Here is a 27,932-nt window from a genome sequence, read left to right on the forward strand (position 1 = left end):
AGCTTCTGGCAAAGCTTAAGACAGATGGCAACGTAGAGTTCCTGGCAGCCGAGATAAATGTACGTAATATCGAGCACCCAGCACACAGCTTTGGAGGCTCACGACATCCCCTGCTCCTTCCTGACACCTCAGGAAGGGTAAGCTTGCTAAAATAATTTTCTGGTTAACAAGAAATCTATGCAACATTTCATGCCCGGCTTGTTTCAGAAGCCCCCTCTGAGGTATCCACGCTATGCATTTTAATTTAGGTTTACATGTTTTGTTTTTTAATAGAATGAACTGTGCATAACAACACATTTCGCAATATGAAATGAAAAGCCCTCGATACAGTTCATCCACTGGAAGGTTTTAAATCTAAATCCAGAACAAATAAAGCAAAATAAACCCAGCAGGACTCCAACTTTCCTCTTCTAACATTTGGTAATTTGTTTGGGCATGGAGCGTGGGGAGATGTGGGGCAAGGAGGAGGTGGGGGAGGCAGAGAAGCACAGGATGTTTGCGACCTGCAAAGGAATCCTTATTCTCATCTCGAGTCGAAGACCTTGTATTGAACATCACAGTATGTAAGATGCTGTCCTGAATCCCTCTTGGTCATTTTGCCACATTTGCTGGAAATCAATCCGTTTGCAATCAGCTCAGATTTCAAATAACCTTTGAGAGGCTTTTTACCATTGCAGCATGTAAATGGGGATTTCAGATCCATTTGAAAACACAGCAGGAGGGCTAATTTGGAGATAATAGACATTTTCTATTTGTTTGTGTTCAAATCCACAAGGTTTTATAGAATTCCAGGAACTTGTTGGTTAACACAGATTTTTCTAACAAAAGCTCCATCCAGAACCTGGCAGCTTCCAAGCACGCACTTAGCCCAGTGACTGACCCAGGAAGAGAAAGGTCCAGAGCACTCACTTGAACTGCCTACAGTCACTCAAGGATGCAAAGCAGCCCCTTTCAGACATATCTTCAGAAGGCTGTGCCCCATGTCAACATTCCCAGTGTCCATCCTGAAGACCCTGAAGAAGTGGGAAGCACTGAAGATGCTGAGTGGTTCTAGGAAGCGGCCCCCTACCCCTCCTGCCCTCCACTGGTAGCATTTGAAGCATCAGACTCCTCTGACAGGCTGATCCATTTCTCCCAGGGCTTGGAGGAGTTTGATTAGTGGATTTGGGCAAATGCACCACTTTAGAGAATGTTTTGCATTTATCCCAGTCATGAACATATACTTGCTTCAATCCACAAACAGAGGAAATTACAAAAATCTAGAATTCAACCCTCAGCTTCTTTTCCTCTGATTTATTCATACAAATCCTCTTCTGGGCCTGTGAGGTCACCTGCAAGAGGAAACTCATTGTTATTTCTCCCCATCACGTTAGTCTGAAAGTTAAAGAGATTGTAAATGAGACTGCAAAGATGCCTTACCTTCAATTTTCTAAGTCCTACTCATCCTTCAAGATCCAACCCCAGCGAGTCTTCCAGAGGTCTTTCCCATCCACTCACAGCTCACACTGAAATACCGTGGATGTTAGCTTCAGTATCCTATATTGTGTTCAGGTCTCTCCCTAACCAGGTTTCTGTAAAAACTGAGAATTAAAACAGAGTATAAACACGGGAACCAAAATATCATCCTAGTTACCAAGCGGTTTTGTTAGACTAACCCCTAGATTTATTGAGGCAGACTTGCTCCCAATATTAGGCAGCCCTGGACCAGGGCAAGGGATGGATACCTGTCCAGGAGAAACATACATGTTGGAAGAGAAGCACGGAGGAAAGCTCATGTCCCACATGGACAAACAAGCTCCCAAGAGGAGAAGGATGGAAGTGTCTAGGGCACATTTCACCACTCACATGGGTCACTTCTCCCCTTCATTGGGGGCGGAATGAATAAAAGGGAGAGAAAAGTCTGGCATCTGTTCAAGAAAATTTCTCCTTGAAGAAGCCAGAGAGGGGAAAATTTTCTTTTCCTCCAGCACATAGTTTTGTGTTAAATTTGTCCACACATGTTAGTTTTGTTTCTTTTTCTGGATTTTTTAAGCTTCTTTGGGATAAGAGCCATGTCTTACATATCTCGTATCCCTCACAGAGGCAAACACAATACTAGGTAAATAATGAATATTTAAAAAAGATCTGTCTTTAAAAGGATTGACAAGAGCAAGGATTGTTCAAAGTTAACTGTTCGCATTTGTGAAAAACAACTAAATTGTAGAAATTCAAATCTGTTTCATCAATAGGTTGACCAGTTTGGACCTGGGTCCCAGTCAAATCTTCATATCCAAAAAACTATACCTAAAACCACACAGCCTTATTATTCTCTATTGCAAAAACCCCTTTCATTATTCAGAACACATTATCACCTAAAGATCTTGAACATAATGTGGCATAAGCTCATTCTTCACACACTCAGATCTTAAATATCTATTCCCCTTTGATGAAATATCTATAGCAAATATTGCAGGATTTGGTTGAAAAAAAGAAGAGAAATACATATCAAACTGCAAGAAATAGTGCTGGGAACTATCCCTTCCGGGCAGACACAGGTAGCATATACTAAAATTCCTCTATTTGAGTTGATGAAAATCTTGCAGTACAGGTAGTACCAAATTCCTCTATTTGAGTTGATGAAAATCTTGCAGTTACACCATAAGTAGAAATAAGAAAATCTATACACTGAAGAGATGCCCTACCAGCACACAAAACAAACTGTGAGTGTAAAAATTCTTGAGCGTTTACACACCATCTGCCTGGATATGAAAAAAATGCAGTCACAGGCATAAATGGAGGGATAACAAATGAAAGAAATTCAAAACTGGAATGCCCTGAAAGTCAAGCTCTAGAAGTTCCCCCAAATGAGAGTTGACAAGGTGCTACCTACTTTCTGCATAGATTGCAAGAGCATTAGTGAAGCTGTTGCATGTTTATTGGTTAGTGTCCTCTCCCCGGAAGAGGTATGTTTTTAAGTATCCCTAGAAGAAAAAGAAAAATGTGGCCTGCAGACAAATGTATGCATTGATCCATATCTAACCAAGAAACTACCTTCTATGAAGGAATATCTGCAACTCTTAACTATCATCAACTAGAGGCAATTGATAGAAACACTGTGTAACACTATATCAATGATGTTGGTGGATTCTGTTACCTATAGAGGTGCTTCTGAGGAACACCCTGGGAAAATGGCCTTCCAAGGCAGGCATTAACTACCAACTGGTCAGGACCCCTGGGTGGCCTAGTTGTTTAAACATCTTATTCTTGATTTGGGCTCTGGTCATGATCTCAAGGTCGTGAGATTGACCCCCATGTGGGGCTCTGTACTCAGTGCAGAGTCTGCTTGAAATTCTCTCTCTCCCTTTCCTTCTGTCCCTCTCCATGCTGCTCATGTGCTCTCTCACTCTCACTCTCTCTAAAATAAATAAATAAAATATTAAAAAAAAAAAAAAAACTACCAAGTGCTTACTAGCAAGCCACCCTTAAGTGGAGAAGTTGAAATCATGGAAATACTGTCAGGAAACCGGCTCCAAAAAGTCACCAAAACCTACCCCAAACTCCCCAGCTTCTCCCTAAACCATTGAAAAAAAATGGTTCCTTTGACTTAATGAGTCCATGTAGTTCTTTTATTTAATAGACACTTACATAGTTCTTATTATGTGTCTTATTATATTCTTTAGGTATGTTACTCCTCTTGCCAAGCTGACCAAAGCATAATGATGACAATAATCCTTTCTCTACCCTTTCTCTGAACTTTGGGGCTCACATCCATAAAGCCAAGAAAACTAATGTCTGCATAAATTTACTCAGACAATCCAAGAATCAAGCAATTGTAGATAAAAATAAGATGGATCCCTAAGAGCTAAACTATAATTATAAATTTAAAAATACATCAAGGTAGACATATGTAAAGTCAACTTAAAAAGAAAAATTGCTCTTTATCGTAATCCTATTGGGCTACTAAAACAAAAATGCCACAAATTGGGTATCTTGCACACAAGAGAAATTTCTTTCTCACAGTTCTGGGGGTTGGGAACTCTAAGATCAAGGTGCCGGCAGTTCAATGTCTGGTAAGGTCTCACTTCGTCATAGACAGCTGTCTTCTCCTGTGATTTCACATGGCAGAAGGGACAAGAGAACTCTCTGGAACCTTTTCTATAAGGGCCCCAAGCCCCCTCATGAGAGCTCCACCTATGAATTTGGAGAGGATACAAACATTCAGACCATAGCATTCTCAGACCTACCAGTCTTGGTTTTCATCAGACTGAAACTGTTTAGACACTTCCAACACACTGAGTCTGAAAGAAGGTAAATCAGCCTTAGATACATAGGGGGAGAAGGGACTCCCAACAGCCAATAGCAGTGGGTTCATTTGGGCACCATCCAGGGAACAGTGAAGTACTTGGTCAGTCCAACTTATATACTAATGCACCTGATGCGTTGTCTCTTTTCTGGAAACATACGCACTGGGGCATGCGAACAGAGCTGATGACATGAAGTGTTTGAGTCATATTAAGTCTCCTAGCCTTACTTCCATGGTCACCAAGCAGCCTTCTGATAATTTGGTTTCTCTTACACATAACATGTCTCCAGGGAGAGCATACCCTCAGGCCAACCAGGAATTTCTGGCCCTGTGGCAATTATTTTTCTCATAATAAATTATTAAGCTGGCATTACGACTTTATACATCAGCCTGTTGAGAACTTTTTTCATGTAAGTCCAGTCAACTCAGAAACAACAACAAGATCTGTTTCTGAATTTGGAGCCCAAAGCGCCAGACCCTGATCCCCTCAGTTATATGCCATCTTGTGAAGACTCCCAGTGACCAGTCCCCAATTATGCAGCACCCTGAATGAATGACCCTGACAAAATAACTAACATACTTTGTGGCTGAGCAATAGGATCACACATAAGGGACAAGTAAAACATAGACCAAAAAGGACAGACTTTTGGATTAAACAAATTTGTGGTTAAACCTGGCTCTACGATTTGCTAGCTTTGTTATTTAACCTCTGATTCTCAATTTTCTTACTTAAAAGTGGAGGAAATGCCTACGTTAATAATTAGCAGTTCTGAAAGTGCAGACCCTGGGTGTCTTGATAAATTCAGGCTGCTATAACAGAATACCATAGGCCACGTAGCTTATAAATAACAAAAATGTATTTCTCACACATTGGGAAGTCTAAGATCAGGGTGCCCACAGTCTCTGGTGAAAACCTGCTTCCTGGTAGTCCATCCACTATGTCCTTGCATGGTGGGAGGGGGAAGAGAGCTCTCTGGGGTCTCTTTTATAAGGGTGCTAATCTCATTCACAAAGGTGCTGTTCTCAAGACCTAATCACCTTTCAAAGGCCCCCACCCCCTGATACCATCACCTTGGAGGTTAGGATTTCAACATATGAATTTTGGGAGGACACAAACATTCAGTCTATAGCACTGGACAAGCAGCAACATTTATAGAAACTCATTAAAAATGGAAATTCTTACACTAACAATGAGATTGAAGAAAGAGAAATTAAGGAGTCAATCCCATTTACAATTGCACCCAAAAGCATAAGATACCTAGGAATAAACCTAACCAAAGAGGTAAAAGATCTATACCCTAAAAACTATAGAACGCTTCTGAAAGAAATTGAGGAAGACACAAAGAGATGGAAAAATATTCCATGCTCATGGATTGGCAGAATTAATATTGTGAAAATGTCAATGTTACCCAGGGCAATTTACATGTTTAATGCAATCCCTATCAAAATACCATGGACTTTCTTCAGAGAGTTAGAACAAATTATTTTAAGATTTATGTGGAATCAGAAAAGACCCCGAATAGCCAGGGGAATTTTAAAAAAGAAAACCATATCTGGGGGCATCACAATGCCAGATTTCAGGTTGTATTACAAAGCTGTGGTCATCAAGACAGTGTGGTACTGGCACAAAACAGACACATAGATCAATGGAACAGAATAGAGAACCCAGAAGTGGACCCTCAACTTTATGGTCAACTAATATTTGATAACGGAGGAAAGACTATCCATTGGAAGAAAGACAGTCTCTTCAATAAATGGTGCTGGGAAAATTGGACATCCACATGCAGAAGAATGAAACTAGACCACTCTCTTGCACCATACACAAAGATAAACTCAAAATGGATGAAAGATCTAAATGTGAGACAAGATTCCATCAAAATCCTAGAGGAGAACACAGGCAACACCCTTTTTGAGCTCGGCCACAGTAACTTCTTGCAAGAACATCCACGAAGGCAAAAGAAACAAAAGCAAAAATGAACTATTGGGACTTCATCAAGATAAGAAGCTTTTGCACAGCAAAGGATACAGTCAACAAAACTAAAAGACAACCTACAGAATGGGAGAAGATATTTGCAAATGACATATCAGATAAAGGGCTAGTTTCCAAAATCTATAAAGAACTTATTAAACTCAACACCAAAGAAACAAACAATCCAATCATGAAATGGGCAAAAGACATGAAGAGAAATCTCACAGAGGAAGACATGGACATGGCCAACATGCACATGAGAAAATGCTCTGCATCACTTGCCATCAGGGAAATACAAATCAAAACCACAATGAGATACCACCTCACACCAGTGAGAATGGGGAAAATTAACAAGGCAGGAAACCACAAATGTTGGAGAGGATGCGGAGAAAAGGGAACCCTCTTACACTGTTGGTGGGAATGTGAACTGGTGCAGCCACTCTGGAAAACTGTGTGGAGGTTCCTCAAAGAGTTAAAAATAGACCTGCCCTACGACCCAGCAATTGCACTGTTGGGGATTTACCCCAAAGATTCAGATGCAATGAAACGTCGGGACACCTGCACCCCAGTGTTTCTAGCAGCAATGTCCACAATAGCCAAACTGTGGAAGGAGCCTCGGTGTCCATTGAAAGATGAATGGATAAAGATGTGGTCTATGTATACAATGGAATATTACTCAGCCATTAGAAACGACAAATACCCACCATTTACTTTGACGTGGATGGAACTGGAGGGTATTATGCTGAGTGAAGTAAGTCAATCGGAGAAGGACAAACAGTGTATGTTCTCATTCATTTGGGGAATATAAATAATAGTGAAAGGGAATATAAGGGAAGGGAGAAGAAATGTGTGGGAAATATCAGAAAGGGGACAGAACATAAAGACTCCTAACTCTGGGAAACGAACTAGGGGTGGTGGAAGGGGAGGAGGACGGGGAATGGGGGTGAATGGGTGACGGGCACTGAGGGGGGGCACTTGACGGGATGAGCACTGGGTGTTATTCTGTATGTTGGTAAATTGAACACCATAAAAAATTTATTATAAAAAAATAAAAAATAATTTAAAAATTTAAAAAAAATAAAATTTAAATTTTAAAAAATGGAAATTCTTGAACCCCACCCCAGACCTGCAGAATCAGAAACTCTGAACATGAAGCCCAGAATCTACATTACAACCAGCCTTCAGAGGATTCTGATGCTTACTAAAGTTTGAGAAGCACGGCAACGGTGTTGTGAATATTAGAAATCATGTGTACAGAGGTGCCTGGGTAACTCAGTTGATTAAGTGTCAGACTCTTAATCTCATCTCGGGTCTTGATATCAGGGTTGTGAGTTTGAGCCCTGAGTTGGGCTCTATGCTGGGTGTGGAGCTACTTATGATTAATAATAATAATAATAATAATAATAATAATAAAATTATGTGTAAAGCGTGTCTAGTACAGTGCCTGGCCCAAAAGCAGATACTCAAGACATTTGGGCAGCTCTTATTGTTATCACTTCAGGAAATAACCAATGGGTTCTCCCATGATCTCACCACCCTGTTACAATTTCATTTCTTACTTGGCCAAGAACATGTATTTTAAAGATGTCATCAAGTTACTTGTATTTGTTCAATTTTTATAGATTTTCCTTCTTTACTTAGCAACATAAATACTTTTTCATAATCTTCTAATGTCAATGGCTGGCCAGTTTTCCATCAAGTAGACATGTCATAATTTACATAATCATTTTCTTAATTTGAACAATTATGCCACTTCTAATTTTTCAAGAGACATTTTTGGCATATGAGTTATTCCTTTCCTTGGAACATTTCAAACTCCTAAACAGTATGCCATGTCACAGAGAATGAATGTGCATGAGCGTTCTAGAAACACACGGTTATGCCAGTGTTTTCTGATGGACTGTCCCTGACTAGAAAGGTATCTCTTGGAATTATATCAGGCAGAAAAACAGTTACAATGATCACAAATATTTTAAATTACTACCAAGTTTGAACATTTATGTTTGCTACAATGTGATGTAACTATAAACTGTTACTTGACTAGGTCACAGAAACTCACAATTATTCTCTGTAAATCCACAGAAATGGATCTTTTATAAATCTGAAAAGTTGCAATTCTGAATTGGTTTAAAACTGATGGATTTCTGCATCCTTTTAAGTGAGAGAATATATAAATAAACAAAACTGAAAGTAGATTCCATTTTCCCTTTTTTTTTAACATGTTTAAATCTTTAAGTACCTTGTGAATTTTACTACTGATACATAATTATAAATCCTACCTTGCATTAAGTTGATGTATATGCGATATATGAACAAAATGGAAAACAATATAACATTAATGTTCATATTATCAGTAAAGGCAACTGTGTATTGTGGTCAAAAAAATAAAAACACAGTATTTAACTGTGGTATAATGGATGGATGCAGATATGGATGCAGATATTCATATCTGCTACTGAATTACTATACTAAGAATATATATTAGCTAAAACCTTAGTATTTTTGTTGTTGCTGTCATTATCATTATCAGTAAGAACGACACTATATTTGAGAATGTGGTTTGCTATAGTTGAAATTGGACAAATACTTATTCTCAGTCATTGTTTTGCTAAGGTACTGGAATTGTGTGCTTAGCTCACTCTTATGAGAAGGAAAAATCTTGAATTTTTCATTTTTATTAAAATTAGAAATTCAAATTTCAGGCCAAGAACTATGAATTTCAGTTCCAAACTATAAGCAATTGTGAAAAATATTAAAACTCAATAAAATAAAGAGATATCTTATGAAATCTAATAGAAACTTGAACGAGGTTTCCAGAAACAAAATCAATTTACAAAAAACAATATTCCTTTAGCAGCCATAATCAAACAGAAAATAATACAGTTTTCCCAAGAAAGTGTTTAGGAATCATCAATGTAAGAAAGAACATATAAGACTTTAATGCAAAATAGTTTAAGACACTAATTATAGGAGATTAAAAAAATGGATATGAGTTAAATGGGGAGCTCCACCATGTTCATGAATATAGTAACAACATGGTAAGTTTTCTTACCTTGTAACAACATGGCCTGTTTTCTCCAAAATAACTTCTATGCTTAGTATAACCCCAAACAAAATTTCTGGTTTGAGGAGCATGGTAAATTCATGACAAAATGTATATTGGCAGAATAAAAGAACATAGGTAACCAAGTTAACTTCCAAAAGCAGCAAAAAGGAAGGATTCACTCTACTAGATATTAACACATATCACAAAGCCTTGGTATTCACAATAATTTCACGCAGAGGAAGAAATATGTAGATAAACTGAATAGAACATACACAGAATAGAGATACATGCAGGCACATAGAACACACACAAAGGCACTTGATTTGTGATAAAGACAGGTACCACCAAGCACAGATTATTTAGTAGGCGTTGTTGTGAAGATCTCTCCATACCCCAACTGTTCCCACCTTGTCCAAACCACCATAGTCCTTCCCTCTGAGTCCTGCAGAAGCCTCCCTGCTGGTCTTGCTTTTTCTTCCAATCTTCCTCAGCGTCATTAACAGCAATCCTGTTAAAACATAGTCAAATCATGCTTATGTTTCTATTTTTTATTTTTCCCAGCTTTATTAAGACAAAATTGACATGTAATGTTGTGTAAGTTTAAGATGCACAGATTTGAGGCATCATATACTGCAACATGATTACCACCTTAGACTTCATGCTTGTTTTTAATATACCGACTTATATGAAGACACAAGAAATCTTTTCTGGATTAATCCAGGAGAGAATAATAACTGATACTAATTGCACACTTTCTATTATGAGGCACTCTGATTTACACATGTGAACTCATCTTCACAACAATCTTTGAAATAGACATAATTCCCCCCATGTTAAAGAGGCACAGAAACCGGGGTGCCTGGGTGGCTCAGTGGGTTAAGCTTCTGACTCTTGGTTTCAGCTCAGCTGATGATCTCGTGGGTCCTGAGATCAAGGCCTTAGTGGGACTCTGCGCTCAGCAGGGAGTCTGCTCTGCCTACCCCCGACATGCACATGCACTTTCTCTCTCTCAAATAAATAAATACATAAATACATAAATAAATAAATAAATAAAATTTTAATTAATTAAAATTAAAGAGGTAAAGTGATTTACCAAATGTCACAGGTTACTAAACCTCTCTGGAGTCAGGATTCAAATCGTGGGAATTCTGACTCCAGAATGTTTCGGCAAGGTTTATAGCACAGAAAGATTTGTTTACTAGACTTGTAGATCCTCCACGTGGTTTTAATTAACCAGAAAATTAAGTCATGATGTTCATAATTGATTTTACAGCTATTATTCAATTTTATGGTAGGAGGGAATGATTATAAAATGTATTACAAAAATCCAACATGTTGCCTGAATCTGTCCCAGCTTTCTGACGTCTGCCTTGTTTCTACCACCCTGGTCTTTACATTATTCTCTTATGCAATATGTTCAGAAGACCTCTCCTTCGTTCCTTGGTTCCTTCCTCTTTCCCATGAGAGATCAAATGGCTAAGCAGGCCTGCACATTCCAAGGCTGTCTCAGCACCTGGCTAGGAGGTAGCAGCACAGGTCTGGAAGTGGGATGACACATGGCTCAGCCAGTGACAACAGGTTGGAAGGGTAGGCTAGCACAGGCAATCAAGCTGACATGCACTGAGGGGGCTCAGTTCATGGGATGCAGCTTGCACTCAGCTGGCAGTGACCTAAAAGCAACTATAAAATTTTATTTTATTTTATTTTATTTTATTTTATTTTATTTTATTTTGCAACTACAAAATTTTAAAGCAAGAAGAATGCAAAGTGCAAGATGGACTACAGAGTGTGTATGTGTGTGTTTGTGTGTGTGTGTGTGTGTGTGTGTGTGTGTGTGTGTGTGTGTGAAAGAGAGAGAGAGAAAGGAAGAGAATGCACAGGCTGAGAAAGAAAGGAAGAGACAGAGATAGAGAATATTTACTGTGTCAACCATCTCCTCCGTGTTGAACAAACTATGCATTTAGATAGGTTTTGCCTGAAGCATTATCTAAATTATCCAAGAAGTCAGGGAAATTAACCCAATCTTCAAAACAAATATTGACCTGTGTAGTCATGACTTAAAGAAAAGACATAAACTCTGAACATGAAAAATTAAATGCATCCTTCACATTTTAGGTTGAGGTTTTGAGGAGTTTGATAGGCAGAAAAGGAACTGATGATATATTTGCTATTGACAACTGACATTATTTCCTTTTCCAGTTTTATTGAGATAGAATTAACTGTTTAAGGTATACAGCATAATGATATATATATATGACCACTATAAGTTAACATCCATCACCTCACATAGTTATAGTTATTTTTTCTTGTGATAAGAACACTTAAGATCTATTCTCTTAGCAACCTTCAAATACATGACACACTGTTGTTAACTATAGTCATCATGCTGTACATTATGTCCCCAGAATTTATTTACCTTATAACTAGAAATTTGTGCCTTTTGACCATCTTAACCCATTTCCCCCATTCCTCACAACTGACATTGTTTCATTTGAAATTTAACAAGGGTGTATCAAGAACCTTCTAGAATTATCACAGATAATATTAATTGATATTCAATACATGCACCAGATACCAAACTATCTACTTGACCTGCATAATCTCATTATTAATATAATCCTGTGGAAAATGGAATTATTATCTTCATTTTATAGATTGGGAAGCTGAGGCTCAGAGGGTTTAAGATATTTGCTCATGTGAGTAAAGAGAGAGACAAGGATTTTAATTTAAGCCCAACTCCAAGCGTAGGCCTTTTTAAAAATACATATTTGTTTTAGCAATGAAAGATTTGCTCATTGAAAAAGTAAGATACACAAGATAATAGAGTAATCAAGGATAACAGAGTGAACACCTATGCCCCACTATGCAGCTTAAGAATAAAACATTACAAATATAGTTAAAACTCCCATTTCAGTTCCACTTATTCCTGTTCTCCCTCCCAGAGGTGACCATAAACCTGACTTTGGTGTTTATCATTCATAACAATTCTTTTACATTTTTACTACATATTGGTGCGCTTAAACAATATGTGACAACGTTTTGCATGCTTCTTTAAACTTTAATAAATGCCATACTATAAGTATCCTTTTATAACTCATTGTGGGGAATGTGTGAAATGCATCACATTGATGAGCTTAGCTGTAGTTTATTTATGTTATCTGCTGTGTAATATTCCACTTCGTGACTACATCGTGATCTTTTTTTTTTTTTTAAGATTTTATTTATTAATGAAAGACACCAAGAGGCAGAGACACAGGCAGAGGAAGAAGCAGGCTCCCTGCAGGGAGCCCGATGTGGGACTCAATCCCGGGACCCCAGGATCACGCCCTGAGCCAAAGGCAGACACTTAACCACTGAGCCACCCAGGTGCCCCCACTTCATAACTACATCATGTTCTTTTGTTGACAGGCATTTAAATCACCTTTGACTTTTTATTATTACAAATAATATTGTAATAATAATTTATTATTATATATATTTTACATTATATAGTTATATATTATTAGAATTATACATAATTATAATAATGTTATAGTGAACATACTTGCATTTTTATTCTTGTACAAGAATTTATCCAGAGTATATAACCAGAAGTAGAACTGTTTGGTCATGGTAGACATGCATCTTCAAATTCACTAGCTGTCATAGAATCACTGCAGAGTGACTGTTCTACTTGCCATGGCCATCAGCAGTGCATGGTAGGATCTATGTCCACATTTTTGCCAGCACTTGACTTTCATTAGAGCGTTTAATTTTCATCAATCTGAAGGAGTGAAATGGCATCCAATTGCAGTTTCAGTTTGAATTTTTCCTCATCACTAGTGCAGCTGAATTGCTTTTCATATGTTCATTTGACTACTAAGAAGATTTGTCTGTGATTTGTCTGTTCATGAGCCTGAGCCAGGAAGATGTGAACACATGACTCCCCTGAGAACAAAAAGTGGAGCTCAGGGCTCAATCCTACAGAGCCTAGCCATCTAGTACGGCAGACCGGCAGAGACTCCACACGGCAAAAGCTAGAGAAGCGCATAAGGAGAACAGAGTCAGTGGGCAAGGGAAGGCATCCTCAGGGAGACAAGCTTTACGCCAATGGCTTGAGAATTCATGGCAGCCAAGTCCAGAGTGGCAAAGAGCACTCTAAAGTGAGGAAACAGTATCTACAAAGCCATGGGGCGGGAGGGGGGGAGGGGAAGAAACTGCTATGTCCAAGAATATAACTAGCTCCAGTTGTTTGGAACACAGGTTGCTTGAAGCAGACAAGCGACTAAGAGGAAGGGCAGCCAGACCTCAAAGGTTTTGTTTTCTGCACTAAGAAAGTATGCATCCTGGAGTCACGAGGAGTCATCTGAGGATTGTGAGCAGGAGGGTGTCAGCATCAGATTTGTACTCTGGGGTGCAGAGAGGGGTGAGGGGGGAAGGGCTGACTATGAGCAATGAGAACAGTGAGAAGGCTATCACAAGGCTGCTGAGAGCCCACACTAGTGCAGTGTGACAGAAAGGCCGAAAGGAAGTAATGAATTTAGTAGATATCTAGACCAGGGAATCGATAGAACTTGACGGCCTGTTTGAAGGATACTATTGGGGTCTGACGAATTCATAAATAGCATTTGCCATTTCCAAGCCTAATTTCAGAACCAATTAAGACAGAGACATAGGTGTCAGGCAGATGAATGCTGAAATACCACCTTTATTACCAATAAAGCCTTATGTAGCAGGCTGTCTCAGGCATGCAGCACAAAGGCCTTACTAATACCAGACGTGAAAAAAACACACATGGTCCCAGGCACGGGCAGCCCCAGACACCTGGGAGACATCCTCTGCCCCCACTGGGGGGGCCTGTCAACAAGAATGCAAACCCTTTGTAGACAGGTGCATTAAAGCAAGAGGTGAAGAAGGGCCAGAGCTACTTATGCTCAGTTCTTTCATCAGAACCTACCAACCAGATGAATTATTCCTCCTCCAGGGAAGAACGTATGTAAGTGCATGGAGGGGAAGGACAACCAGGAAAGGGAGCCATCTGATGAGGCCCCCTCCAATTTAAGGAAAGAAGGCTCTCTCATCTCCAACAGATCATCATCATAATAATATCTTGTCTTGGAAAGTAGCTATAGCACAGCAGAGTTGGCCAGAATGGGTCTGGGCTTGTTTTGGATAAGTGTGGAGGGCAGTAAAAGATTCTCCACTCCCCAATCGTGTGTGGTTTTATAAACTGACAAAGGGATGAGTGGAATGATGGTGTGTGATTAGAACTGGTGCTATACCTTGGGTAGTAACAGTAACATTTAGAGTGGACATGGTTTCTTTGTAAAACAAGCCAAGCTCAATATTATACTGTACACTAACTAACTGGAATTTAAATAAAAACTTGAAACTAAAAAACAAAAGGAAACAAAACAAGCCAGGCTCAAGTGAGGGAGGAAAGACCATATGTTTCCCAGCTCAGTGACGATGGGACTTAGTTCTAAAAACTGCAAGGCCAAAACTATACTGAATGGAAGAAATATTCCTTCTCCTTTGAGACTGAGCTATGTTGTTTCTAAGAGAGAAAAAAAAAAAAGAAAATGCTTACTTGGCAAGGTGGCTTACTTCTTAAGGAGCTGAGTAAGAAAATCAGCCACAGAAGTTTCTCAGTAGAGAAAGAGAGCAGCATTCAGGGCACCCCCACTGGCCCTCATGTACAGAACCAGAGCCTGCCCCACTGCCTCCTGGGAGCCTTTGGTGAATTCTGAGGCATTGGTCATTGTTGCAATAGCAGGAAACTTTTCAAAAGGCAAAAATACTACCTGACCTCCACAGTGTAGTCTGTGAGTGTGCTCAGCTCAGGGGCTTGAAGAAGGGAACGAAGGCTGGAGAGAAAGTGGGGTACATCGGGGGAGCGTCCTCCTAGCAAAGCTCTAAGCCTGAAAAGGCCTCTCCACTTTCTGCAGTTTCCAGTAAGATAAAACACACTCAGAAACAATTTTCTGAGATTCTCTTGTCCCTTCAATAAAAATGTCATAAGCTTGCCTAATAGGCCTGTGAGGTTTATGGAGCAGAGACCAGAGCAGCAGGGAGACTCCCGGAAGGTGGAGGGTTCATCCACACCCACCCTCTGACAGAACTCCACCAGTGACAGGCTGGAAGGTGGGATCACTAAAGGGAAGGGGCAGTGTGGGGAAGCTCCCCCAGTGCTGGGGAATGCTGTGCTCGCTCGTGGCCTCCCTTCACCCAGGTTAGAGAGGAACACCCTGTGGGAAAAAGCAAAGAAGCACTGATACTCTGGGGCCACACATAAATGCCCAAGCAGCACACAACACTCATTGCTACCTCCTGGCTGGACACATCTGAGTTGGGAAGGAGGTAAGGTCAAAGGGAAGAGTTGCAGAAAGGGATAGATCTTCCAAGCTCATATAAGGCATTGAGTGTTCCTGGATCTAAAAATAAGAGAAACAGAAAAACACTTGGAAATCCAAAATCCTGTAAGTATCTGGTAGATTCAAGCCATAACCCTTTCTAGAATCTCATCTACTGAGCTTCTTCCAGAATTTTTTTAAGGAAAAAATTGGGGTCTTTAGGCCTTCCCTACTCCTCACAATTTCTATAAAACTGACTTGAACCCTCCCCCAACCCTATTGCTCTATGGAAATATAAAGACTTCCACAAGAATCTTGCAAATTCCCAGGTGGCCAGGTTCTCCAGGATCCTGCTGAAATCAATGTTTCCCACAACATCCACAAAGCATGAACTCAGACCCTTTTGGATTTCTACAACTCAGAACATGTGTGGGCTTAGCATGATTAATTGGAGATTTCAGTGAGGCAATGATGGTTTCTACAAGGATGCTCATCTTCTCCAATGGAACCAGGAGGGCATCATTCTTACAACCAGCTATAGTAGTAAGACCAATGGTTGTTCCTGGCCCTGCCCCCTACCCAACCCAGCCACTCTTCACGCTGGTCCTGTGTCCCTATCCTTCCTTCCTCTCTCCCTTCCCCTTTCTTCTCAGGAAAACAAAAACAAAAACAAAAAGCAAAATCAAATTCCTTGCCTTGGCCCCACTATTGCTTCTCTCCTTGGAGTCTCAGCCCTCACCTTAACCTCAGACAGGTATTTTTTTTTTAAACAAAGACAATTCTCTCCTGAAATTTGATGCCAGTTAAGTCAGGCCAACATTAGGATGATGTGCATGAGACTCTTATCTCAAACACAAAAATTTGAAGGGGCATCAAAAAAGTCTGAATCAAGATATGGAAAATTTAAATGAGGTATTTTTTTAAAATATAAAATGAATACCAAAAAAATGTATGATGAGCAAAATATCAAAATATTAAATAAAGATAAGCTGTTGTTGTTTACTACTCTGTGTCATTTTACAATGGAAACACTAGTTCCAGATCAGCCCACACTTCCCAGGCAGTGGGGCCATCGGGTCCCAGACCCAGTGACTCTATGAGGGCTGACAATGGTGTGAGAACAGATTAGACAACACAGGGTTTTTTATATATAGTCATTTTTTTTTAAACTATAGAGCTGTATTAATTTGTTCCACTTGTCTCAGAATACGAGGGGATATTTTGGATAGTGTATGTGGAGGCACATTTGTCCTTTGGCCTCAGGCTCCAATATGGCTGGAAGGGTCGGCCACAAGGCTGTGGCTAAGGCAGTACTCCTGCTCACCTTGTATGAGAGCACAGCAGGACATAGTGGGTAAGAACTCTGAATCAAACAGACTGAGCTGAGGTCCAGTTCCTCAACCATCCACTTCCAGTGAGCAGGTTACCCATCTTTTCTCAGGGTTGGCGTCCTCCTCGGGAACACATAGGCAGAAACACCACTTGCTTCCCAGGATTATTTGAGGATTAGATAAAGTATTGATCGTCACGCGTCCAATAAACATCTTCTGTGTATCGTATAATAGCTGGGACAGGCGAATAAGTTGATTGTGTTTTGTTGATGTATCTCCTAACCTAATGATTTGCCCATTCAATTGATGGTGTTGTTTGAAGAGGATCTTCTCAGCATACCAAAAAAAATCATTTATTAGTAATAAATGGTACTGTTACTTATTCTTTCCCTCCACAAGATTCTTATTGGTCTTTTTTTTTTAATTTTTTTTATTATTTATATAGTCACAGAGAGAGAGAGAGAGAGGCAGAGACACAGGCGGAGGGAGAAGCAGGCTCCATGCACCAGGAGCCCGACGTGGGACTCGATCCCAGGTCTCCAGGACCGCGCCCTGGGCCAAAGGCAGGCGCCAAACCGCTGCGCCACCCAGGGATCCCCTCTTATTGGTCTTTTAAAGTCCATTTTGATGGACGGGCTGGCTCAGTCAGTTGGACATCTGGCTCTTGGTTTCAGCTTGGGTCATGATCTTAGTGTCATGAAATAGAGCCCTGCATCAGACTCTGCACTCAGCAGGGAGTCTACTTGAGATTCTCTTCCTCCTTCCCTCCCTCCCCTTGTGCCCCCTCACCCCTGTGCTCTTGTGCGCTCTCTCTAAAAATAAATTTTAAAAAATCTTAAAGAAAAAAAATAGTAAAGCCCATTGTGTTGAGCAAAACCAATCCAAGACTGCAAAGTAACAGAGCCAAGTGGGGAAACATCAACCTATAATACACAAATCATGTACTTCCCTAATAAAAACAAGGTTTTTGCAGGTTTACTTTGTATCTACTGTGTGCTTTATGTGAGATGTTTAACAAACTCTAACCTTACACCAACCCAACAAAGTTTTGCAACTGACAGAAGGAAACCAAGAGAGGGGAAATAATGTAGCCAGCATAACATAACTAATAATGATAGAATGAAGATTTGATCATTGCTTTGCCACCGCTTGTTCATGCACTAGATATACTTCTTCTCTTACATGATCCTCTCTTTTTCCCAGGGATTACCATCAAAGAGAGATGAAAGCAATTATGTGGTCATAGTTCTCAGAGGCCGAAGTGCGTTTGTACCACTGCAGACCCATGTATATTTCCCCTCTGGTGAAATTTTCTGACTATAAGAGCCAATTTCAGGATCAAACCTTGGATTATAACAACTCAATAGTTGCTAAGAGAGGTTAAGCACAACTTCCTTTGTGTTCATCAAATAGGTTCAAAGTAACAAAGTTCATACCTTTTCAACAAGCCCTGAGAAATTCAGGGCTGCTAATGGAAGCTCATCAGGAAGAAAAATAAGTTGGGAAAAATACCTTTAATCATCACTTCAGAAGTAGGAAGGAGGTTAGGGACACATACAAATGAAAATATGTGAATAAACTCACTATAAATTCATTTGTGAACCAGGAGGTTAGAGCAGTGGGGCTGTTGATAGCACAGATGTTGTCTCATTCTTTTTCTGCCACTCAATCTACTTGGAGCTTTTCTTTCTTTTTGTTTTTTTTCTTTTTAATGCTCTAACACTGATGATATTGTTTAAAATCAGCCTGGGACTAGAGACAAAAATGCAGATGCAGTTATAGAAGCATGAACAGCTGAAGCATGAAACTAATACGATCAAGAAAAGTAATAGAAAAATCCTAGAGGCTGGTTTACCAAAAAAAGAAGACAATGCTGAATCAGAATCTTTACTGCTGGGTAAATGAGCTGGAAGGACCATTGCTGGAGGGGAAGTAATAATTATTCACACCAACATTTGCAGGGACACAGGTTAGCTGTGAGTGGTATACCTTTCCTTTAAGGCACCAGGCCAGAGCAAGGAGAGGGCATACTGCTTGGCTGTGACAGTCTTCATTTTTTCCCTACCATCCCCGTGGTGTGGTCAGAGGGATTTCTAGGACCTGGTTCCAAGTCTGAGATCAGAATTGGAACAGAACTCTTGCTACCTTCTGAGATACCACAAACCCAGCTGGAAGCCCTGAGCCTCTGTGACAGTGCCACATTCTGCTTGCTATGAGTTACATCCTCAAAGCCTTCCAAGGCTGCTGGCCAAGGCTGTTCACAGAGACGGGAGGCATCCTCACCAGGGCTGAGATGAGGATATGTTAGAAAATGCAGGACAGAGTATACCACTCCTCCCTCCTATAGACTCAGGGAGGAAAAGAAGCAGAACAAAATAGCAGCCAGAGGTTACTTTGCATTCTGGGCAAACTCCTAAGATGTGAGACCATCAGGCAGCAAAATGGGCCCTCCAGGCATCAGTAATGTGGTGAGGAGGAAGCACGAAGAGAAGTGAAGCAAAGGCAGTTCCCACGGCTTTATGTGTAGATTCCAAAAGTTACTGCCAGAACACTGAGTCCAGAGTCACAGGTGAATGCCCCATGTAAATACATTCTCCCTGGGCAGCCTCCCACATCAGCCTCACAGATTGCACGCCTACAGGATCTCCTCCAGCACCAGCCACACCTGTGGCATCTGAGCTACTTCTTCTCCCCCTTTAGGCTGTGCTGGAACCTGACTTTATTGAACCAGCTTAAAAGTAACAAGGAGTGGAAGGGACAGATCCTGAGAATCAGCGTCAGCTTTCAAGGATGTGTGTCAGTCAAGGCCACCAGACCACCTTGTAGCCTGCTGGGGGCTGTCACTGTTATCCGGGGGGCTCCAGGGGAGCCTGGGGATTTGCTGTTTTTGGTGCATACCTCAAATGTCCCCATCCCAAGCTTCAGGGGCCCACTCCTTCCCTATCAGGACCTTGACTCTAACACAAGAGACCTTCCAGGGCTCTTCATCTAGCTTCGTTCATAGCTCTGCCTCCCCTATAACTATCCTTTAAATTCCACATGTCTTCCCTGAAGCTTGACAAGATGACAATCTCCTTCAGAGGTGTCAGAGACCTTCTCATTATAAATCATGTTGTAATTTGGACATCGATTGCACTGGCTTATTTTTTTAAGGCTTACAATGCCTTAACTGAAGCCATAGCACTCTACTCACCATCCTCATCACTGTCATGCCCCACATTACTCAATCTACATAGCTCCACAGGGCCCAGGGCTTCCCCTTCCACCTGCACAGAATTCTCTTCCACCTACATGGGAGGTAAGAGAAAGCCTGAATAATTGCAATACTGCTGCATGTCAGGGTGATCACCACCTCCCTTACCACAAACAATGGGATCCTTAGTCCCATCGGACTCCTGCGTAATCCAGCTGAAGCACTGCTGCCCTCCCCAACAGAACATTCACAAGATCCCTCCTGCACGTGTTCCCTTGGGTCCTGTATTCCTTTAGCATGTAAGCTATTGCTTCCTAGAGCAGAGACTTAGTCTGGGTTCCCCAGAAAGCAGAGCCTGAGCCAGATGATTTGTACACTAGCATTTAATTACAGGATAGGGTTCGAGGGAGCAAGAGTGAAGAATAAGCTGAGGGGAGCACAGAACAACTAAGCTGCCAATATGCATCATTCAATTGGCCACCATCAAGTGTGACTCATTGCTTGATTTGAAGACTGCATCTCCAAGAAGTTGTATAAGTACCACTTCAGTATCATCCACATTAGGGGAAAAGGTAAAGAATTTATCCACTGGTTCCCATGCCCGTTTGCTAAAAGCTCACTACTTCCATTTTCTAGAGAAGTGAGATGGATGCCCACTGCAGGGTTTGGCTAGAAGGTCCTGGAGAGGAACAAGGTGCAGTCACACTGTACCTGGGTGATGTCACTCAGGGTGCCACATAGCTGGAGCAAGAGACAGGTGAGACTGAGAAAATATGAACAGGAGCATAAGAGGGTGTAATGCAATTGGTTTTCCAAGCTTTGAAAAAAATAGAAAGGCAGCCTAACATCTAACAGGTCTAAGTGCAGCATCCATAATCTCTGGGCAATGATAAAACGGCAGTGGCACATGAAGAGAGAGAAACTCAGGTGTTCACAATCATGCAGAAAAGAACCAATCTTCTTTTGGGTACATGAGAAAAACAAAAAATATAAATTCCTCACCTGCATATGAAATAGCCATTTTTATGTGATCATCCCCAGCCCCATGGTTAGTTTTATCAATACTATATATTGAGAAATGTACTTGCCAGCACATCCATAAGGACTCTTGGCACTTCCTTTCTTCACCTTGAACATGACACTGAGTTCTTAAATAAAACAAGCTGCAGAGTTTGGAGGGTGCTATAGTTTACAGTTGTATTTATGGGAAGGTACCTACAGACAAACATGGTAAAAAACTAGGAGGGAAATGTAGCATGATAGTCTATCAATGAAGTCATTGCCACCTCAAGTCACTTCTCTAAAATTAGTAAGTGCAGAGACCAGCTCACAGGCCAAATCTAGCCACCACCTATTTTGTAAATAACTATTACTGGAGCAGAGACATACTCATTGGCTTGAGTATTGTGTGTGGTGGCTTTCCTCACCATAACAGCAGAGTTGAGTAGTTGTGACAGAGACCATATGGCCCATTAGACCATAAGTCTAAAATATTCACCACCTTCCTTCACAGGAAAAGTATGCTGACCCCTGGCCTAGATCAAAGACTATAAGCTTCCTCTCACAAACAGGATCTCCAACTTGGAAGTAAGCCAAGGCTGGTATGATCCCTCAGCCAAGAACAAGAAAATTCCATGTCTTAATCACCATGCTGTGTCACCAGAGATTCATGGAGTGAAAACAAACACAAGGAGACATGGTGACTTCCCTTTCCTTTCACTAAGAACACATGATTCTTCTGTCCAAACTCATGTGTGTGTTTTTTTTTTAAGATTTTATTTATTTACTCATGAGAGACACAGAGAGAGAGAGACAGAGGCAGGGGGAGAAGCAGGCTCCATGCAGGGAGCCCAACGTGGGACTCGATCCCAATCTCCAAGACCATGCCCTGGGCCAAAGGTGGCGCTAAACCACTGAGCTGCCCAGGCTACCCCAAACTCATGTTTAAAATGCTGCTCCACACACCTAGCCCTGACTAAACTCAGGTTGTACCCAGGTAATCCCAGGAATTGGGATGATGAAAGGTAGGTGCTGAGGAGGAAAGGGGAATTCTCTTTTTAACAGGCTAAGTAAATAACAGTTCTCATGCTTCATGTAACCAAGCTCAAGAACCAAGCTCAAGAACCCATGTGTTTATGGATGTCTATGAAGTTGAGCCCAGTTCTAACTTCCTCCCTGGGTATAATTTCAGTGCTCTGACAGATAAACCAACTTATTCAAGGCACTGGGGGCCTCATCTCATTAGTGCTTCTCAATAAATAATGTTCTTCTGTATTCTTAAGTAATTCCAACTCAACTTCTACAAGAAGAAAAGCAAGATAGCCAAAAACATGCTTTTTGGCAAAGAACAAAATATGGGGAGATGCAAATTTTGCCAGATGGCAAAATCCCAGAATTTTAATTTGTTGATTCATTGACAGGCATAATTAACCACATAACTTACTAAACTATGATGGAACTACAGAAGAATCCTGCCATGTTTGCATATTCAGGAGCATAATGGGCCAAACTGCATTCCCACAAACATGACAATAGATAGAAAAATCCTGCTTACTGGGGCATAGTAATGGCATTCTTACTGATTTCTCTGCTTTCCATCTTCTTCCTTCCCAATTCTACATACATTTCAACTGTGTTATGTTTCTAAAACATACACTGGAGTATTGGAGTTCCCTTGCTTTGAAATTTTGTAACATCTGCCTCCTTGTTACCTATGAAGACAGTCCAGGCTTCTTATCAAATGAGGTTCTCCACAGTAATCTTACTGTGGAAACCTGAGCCACCAGCTCCATCTCTACTATTTCAAGCACGGCCTTTACTCTGGGTGGATGTCACACTGTTCCTTGCTTGGTCCACAAACATGGTAAATACATGCACCTGGACAGGTCACCAGGCCACACAGCTAGTGTTCTACCCACAAAGCGTGGAGGGAAGCCTGATGTTGTAAATGGACTGTTCAAAGATATTATATGTCTCATTTCTCAGTGCTCCAAAAGCTCCAGCAGCCTAGACCAAAGAAGCAAGCCCGGTATTACCCTCTAGCTGCCACTAGATCAAACACAGTCCTTCAAATGACCATCTCTCCTTGCTGTGACTGATAGGACCCTCATTCCCTTGCTTTATGCCCATTAATTTCTATTGGGGATATAGTCTGATGGCTCTTGGTCTTGGTCTATCTCCATCTGGATAGTTGGGTAGATGGGTAGGTACATACATATATACGTACATACATACATACAGATATTTCACCCAGTGAGGCAGCTGAGAGGTCCAGAGGATCTGCAGCGTATTCAACAAGATTCATTTATTCATTCAACAAACATTTTAAAGCACTTACTATGTGCCAGACCCTGTACCAATGACTGTCTGAGTAGTCACTACTGTATATATACTATCGATGTGCACAGTGAATGAATTCGTACCCTCAGGAAGTTCACAGTCTTCTGATTAGCAACCCCGGCCATTTTCAATATCTATGCTGTTTTCCCAGCTTTCGTATATGTGCTGGAAGCAACAGGACAAACCCCCAAATACCCAGTGTCTAAGAATCTCCAAGCCATCCTATGGGTGAATGGACTGGTCAAAAATGAGGAGGTCTCATTGGACTATATAGGCACCAAGAGGCCAGTTCCATTATATCACAGCAGTAAGCACAGAATCACAGGGCAATTAGGCTCAAGCCTAAAATAATTTTCTCCAAATTTTTTGTCACAAATGCTATCTTGCCACTCACATCTCAGGAGAAATGTATCCAGGATCATGCATCTGCTACTCAGTGGCTCCTCATTTCAAAGTTTCAGAAATTGGGGTATATGAGAATTCATAAGGAAAAAAGACCATCAACTTTCCCCACTGGTCATCTAATTTACACTATGGATAAGTGTGATGGTCTACAACCTTAGATCCCTACCAGGAGTTCTTCCTTCACCAACTAAATGTAAACTCTGCTACTAACTTTGATTTTAAAATGCTATTTGAATCATGTGTTCTCCCTACCTAGTAGCCTTCAAAGGCTCATCATTGTCTTCTACCCAAAAGCCTCACTCCAGTGTTAAGGCCTCCATAACCTGGCCCCAAACTCATACAAACCTCTTGTACTTATCCCCACTATTACCTAACAAACTGTGTCCTTTTCTATGATGAGCCTCTTAAAATTCCCTTTCCTTTTCTTGCCACGCATCAAAATTCCCTAAATCACTCAAAATCTATCCCAAGTGCCATTGCCACAGGCCTTCCCTTACATGACAACCAATATAAAGTGATCTTTTCCTGGCAAGAGCATCAGCTTTGCTATTGGTGCTGCTCATTACACACTACCATCCTGCTGGTCAGCTTCTCATGTGTATCTTATCTCCTAATACCATTGCAAGAACCTTTTGAATGCAGTAATCATGTATCATCATTTTTACACTTAGCATCTACAATGATACCCTGTTGGCATGCTTGAGAAAAGGGGAAGACCTATATTTCTCATAGAAAGAATATTTAAAATTCCAGATTATTCCTACTGAAGAGAATGGAGATGATGGGGTCTGAGTCCACACAGAGCTCCCTTGGGCGACCTTTTGGCTACTTCTCTAGGACTCCTAACTCAGAACAAAGCCAGAGAACAAAATCCCAAGTGCCAAGTTCCTCCTAATGATCCATATGGCAAAGAGCCCGAGTTTTGGGATGTACCCCTTAATTCTAGACTTCTCCCATTCAGTGAAATCAGGCCTCTTGTTCATATTTATATAAGAGAAGAGATGCAGGTTAAAATAAGTATACTGAATTATGTGTGTACACAAGTTCACTTCCTCTGCATAAAATGACACACCCCCAACAACACATTCCTTTACTGGAAGCTCCATAGCACCTGAATTAAGATTCAAAGAATCTTAATAGCATAGCATAGAAGACAGCTCCATAGGATCTTTTCCTTTAACGAAAAAAAAAAAATTAACCTTTGCACATCAACTGAAAATTTCCCAAAGCCTAGAACCTGATTATGCCTAAACTCCATGAATTATTCATGCTGCTTCAAGTGAGAAAGATCAGATTTAATTATGTTCTGAGGGGGCATCTTCCCTAGCATTAAATGGAAAATATCCTCATTTGTCTACTGAGCTGTTTTAAGAACAGGTTATCGTGGGCTTTCTACAGAACTGTATATGCTGAGAAACAAAAGAGGGTTCACTGGATCAGCAGAAGGGAAATAAATATGAAACCAGAGAGTCTTTTCCATATCCACATGGAGACTGTTTCTATTAAACTCAGGCAAGAATGACACCAATACCAACACATGCAAACCCTAATAAATTAGCTGCACCCAATTATTAAGAAGGCAGCCTTAGGTCATAAAAACGATTTTGTGAAATTGATCTTAAATGAAAAATGTGTAATTACACTTAAAGCAGTTACAGGCTGCTAGTCAATGAAAAATTTATATTTCCCGTGGAGTTGTACCACTTTCTGTGCATATAAAATTAGTTGGATTGGGAGAACTTATATTACAATCGGAAGTGGTTCAAGAGACAGAAACATTTTTCAATATACTTTTCTAAATGATGCCACAATCTGGCCAGCTATGCACCCAATGTGCATGTTACAATTTTATTGCCTTTGGCCAAAAGCCACTGGAAGACCAAGCACTCAGAATTCTAAGCAAGAAATTCACAGTATTTTTTAAAGCCATGAAGGCATTTTTTTCCTACATTCCTTTTGTTATTTTTTTCCTTAAGATCTGAAAGACTTAAGTTTTTAGTAAAAGCAAAAATAACCTATAGAGAAAGAATGCATATAGATGAAGAGTCATGGGATCCATCTTTGATTCATCTCTTACCCTTGCCATCCCCTTCCTATCCATTACAAATTTCTGTAGGTTCTAATTCCAAATTTATCTCAAAAGCATACAGCCCTTTCCATCTCCACTGCTGCCACTCTGGCCAAAGCCACTAGGGCACCAATTTCTTGACTGGCCTTTTTCCTTCTGCTCTTGACCCCTCTAACTTATTCGTCCTACAATAGGCTGAGAGATCCTTTCAAAAATGTAATCAGATCATTTTATGGCTCTCCCTCAGACCTTTCACAGGTTTTTCATCACCCATTAAATAAAATTCCTCTTGTAACCTATTAGGACTTGCTTGATCTGGCCTCTGGCCCCCTCCTTAACAACGTCTCTTTATTCTTGCTCCCCCCACGCCCCCAACCATGACCATCACACTGGTCTCCTTTCCATTTCTGAAGCTCTTCTACCTCCAGGGCTTTGTGCTTACCTTCAGGCATTTCTTCTGGAACACACTGTGCTTGACTTATGATATCTGAGTCTCCCGCTTATTTCCTGTAGAGTCATCATTTTATTAATTTGTTTAGTTGTTGTGGTCTGTTTTAGCCTTCAGTGAATGCAAAACTATTGAGTGAACAAAATAATATATTTCAGAAATGGTAAATTCATGAAGAAATACTTGCATACATAAGCAAACAGCTTAAGGGAAGTTCAGATTTAAGTTAACAATTCCCGGCCAGAATAGAACTAGACCCTCTCAGGGCTACAGTTTCTACTTTTTAATTGCACTAAAAATTACATTGTGTTAGCAATTTTTCATTTCTTCTCTGCTTAAAGACACTATACTAAAGAAGAAATTCATGCTACTAATAAATGTATGCAATTTTTGGCCTTTTTTATATTGAGCATTTCAAAATTTAAGTTTCACATTAATTTCACCAGAGACAGCCATTTAAAAGGCTAATCTGTTTTGTCTTTTGGTCACCCTTTAGTAATCTTATAGGGCTTGGCTGAAATAGTCCCACGAGGTAAATATTAAACATTGTTTTTAATACCAGAGGACAGAACCAAGTAGTCTATCCACAACACCTACCAACAAATCATACATAGGCTTGTCATATTTAGAAATTGAGGAGATGCAAAGAAATACAAAATAGAGTTGCAGGGATCCCTGGGTGGCGCAGTGGTTTAGTGTCTGCCTTTGGCCCAGGGCGTGATCCTGGAGACCTGGGATTGAATCCCACGTCAGGCTCTGTGCATGGAGCCTGCTTCTCCCTCTGCCTATGTCTCTGCCTCTCTCTCTGTGTCTCTCTCTGTGACTATCATAAATAAATAATTAAAAAAAAATTTTTTTTAAATAGAGTTGCACCTATAGTGGATCTTCCAACCCATCCTTGTCCTTGAGACAAAACAAAGATGGGAGGAAGATGGAAGAAAGAAAGAATTAGGACTCAAGAGGAAGTCACCCCTGGAGGGGGTGAGGTTGGGACAACCACATTGCCTTTACAGAATGGGAAGGCTGCAGATAGGAAAGGAGAGCAGGAAACATTACAAAAAGGGGAGACACAGTGACCCCAGGTGACAAATGCATGTACAGAGCAGTGAGTAACTTGGTCTGACTGGAGTAGAGTCAAAACTGGGGAAAGGAGCACCTGGGTGACTCAGTGGTTGAGCATCTTCTTTAGGCTCAGGGCGTGATCTTGGGTCCCAGGATTGAGTCCCACATCAGACTCCCTGCAGGGTGCCTGCTTCTCCCTCTGCCTTTGTCTCTGCCTCTCTCTGTGTGTCTCTCATGAATAAATAAATAAAACCTTAAAAAAAAAAAAAAAGAATGGGGAACTGGTTGACATGTTCAAGGTTACAAAAACAATTTAGATAAATAATGAGGACAAGAACTTTCTGGATTCCTGCAACTTACTTGGATCTCTGGACCATTTTACCAATAGTTGTTAAGATCAGTGGTAGTTTGTTACATGAGCAGCTGCAGAAACAAGATGCCGGTCATATAACCATTA

General features: G+C 40.6%; 1 long non-coding RNA gene across 1 annotated transcript; it reads right to left on the reverse strand.

Annotated features, from left to right (window-relative positions):
- Nucleotides 1-243: 243 nt before the first annotated feature.
- On the reverse strand, nt 244-27,629 carry LOC121491296. The gene is made up of 5 exons (XR_005987923.1): nt 27,570-27,629; nt 26,408-26,541; nt 9,705-9,805; nt 1,420-1,580; nt 244-1,331 (listed from the first exon to the last, which is right to left on the reverse strand). It is a non-coding gene; the product is annotated as an uncharacterized LOC121491296 (long non-coding RNA).
- Between the last annotated feature and the right edge of the window lie 303 nt (nt 27,630-27,932).

The sequence above is a fragment of the Vulpes lagopus genome, chromosome 5, assembly GCF_018345385.1.
Source record: "Vulpes lagopus strain Blue_001 chromosome 5, ASM1834538v1, whole genome shotgun sequence".
Taxonomy (NCBI): domain Eukaryota; kingdom Metazoa; phylum Chordata; class Mammalia; order Carnivora; family Canidae; genus Vulpes; species Vulpes lagopus.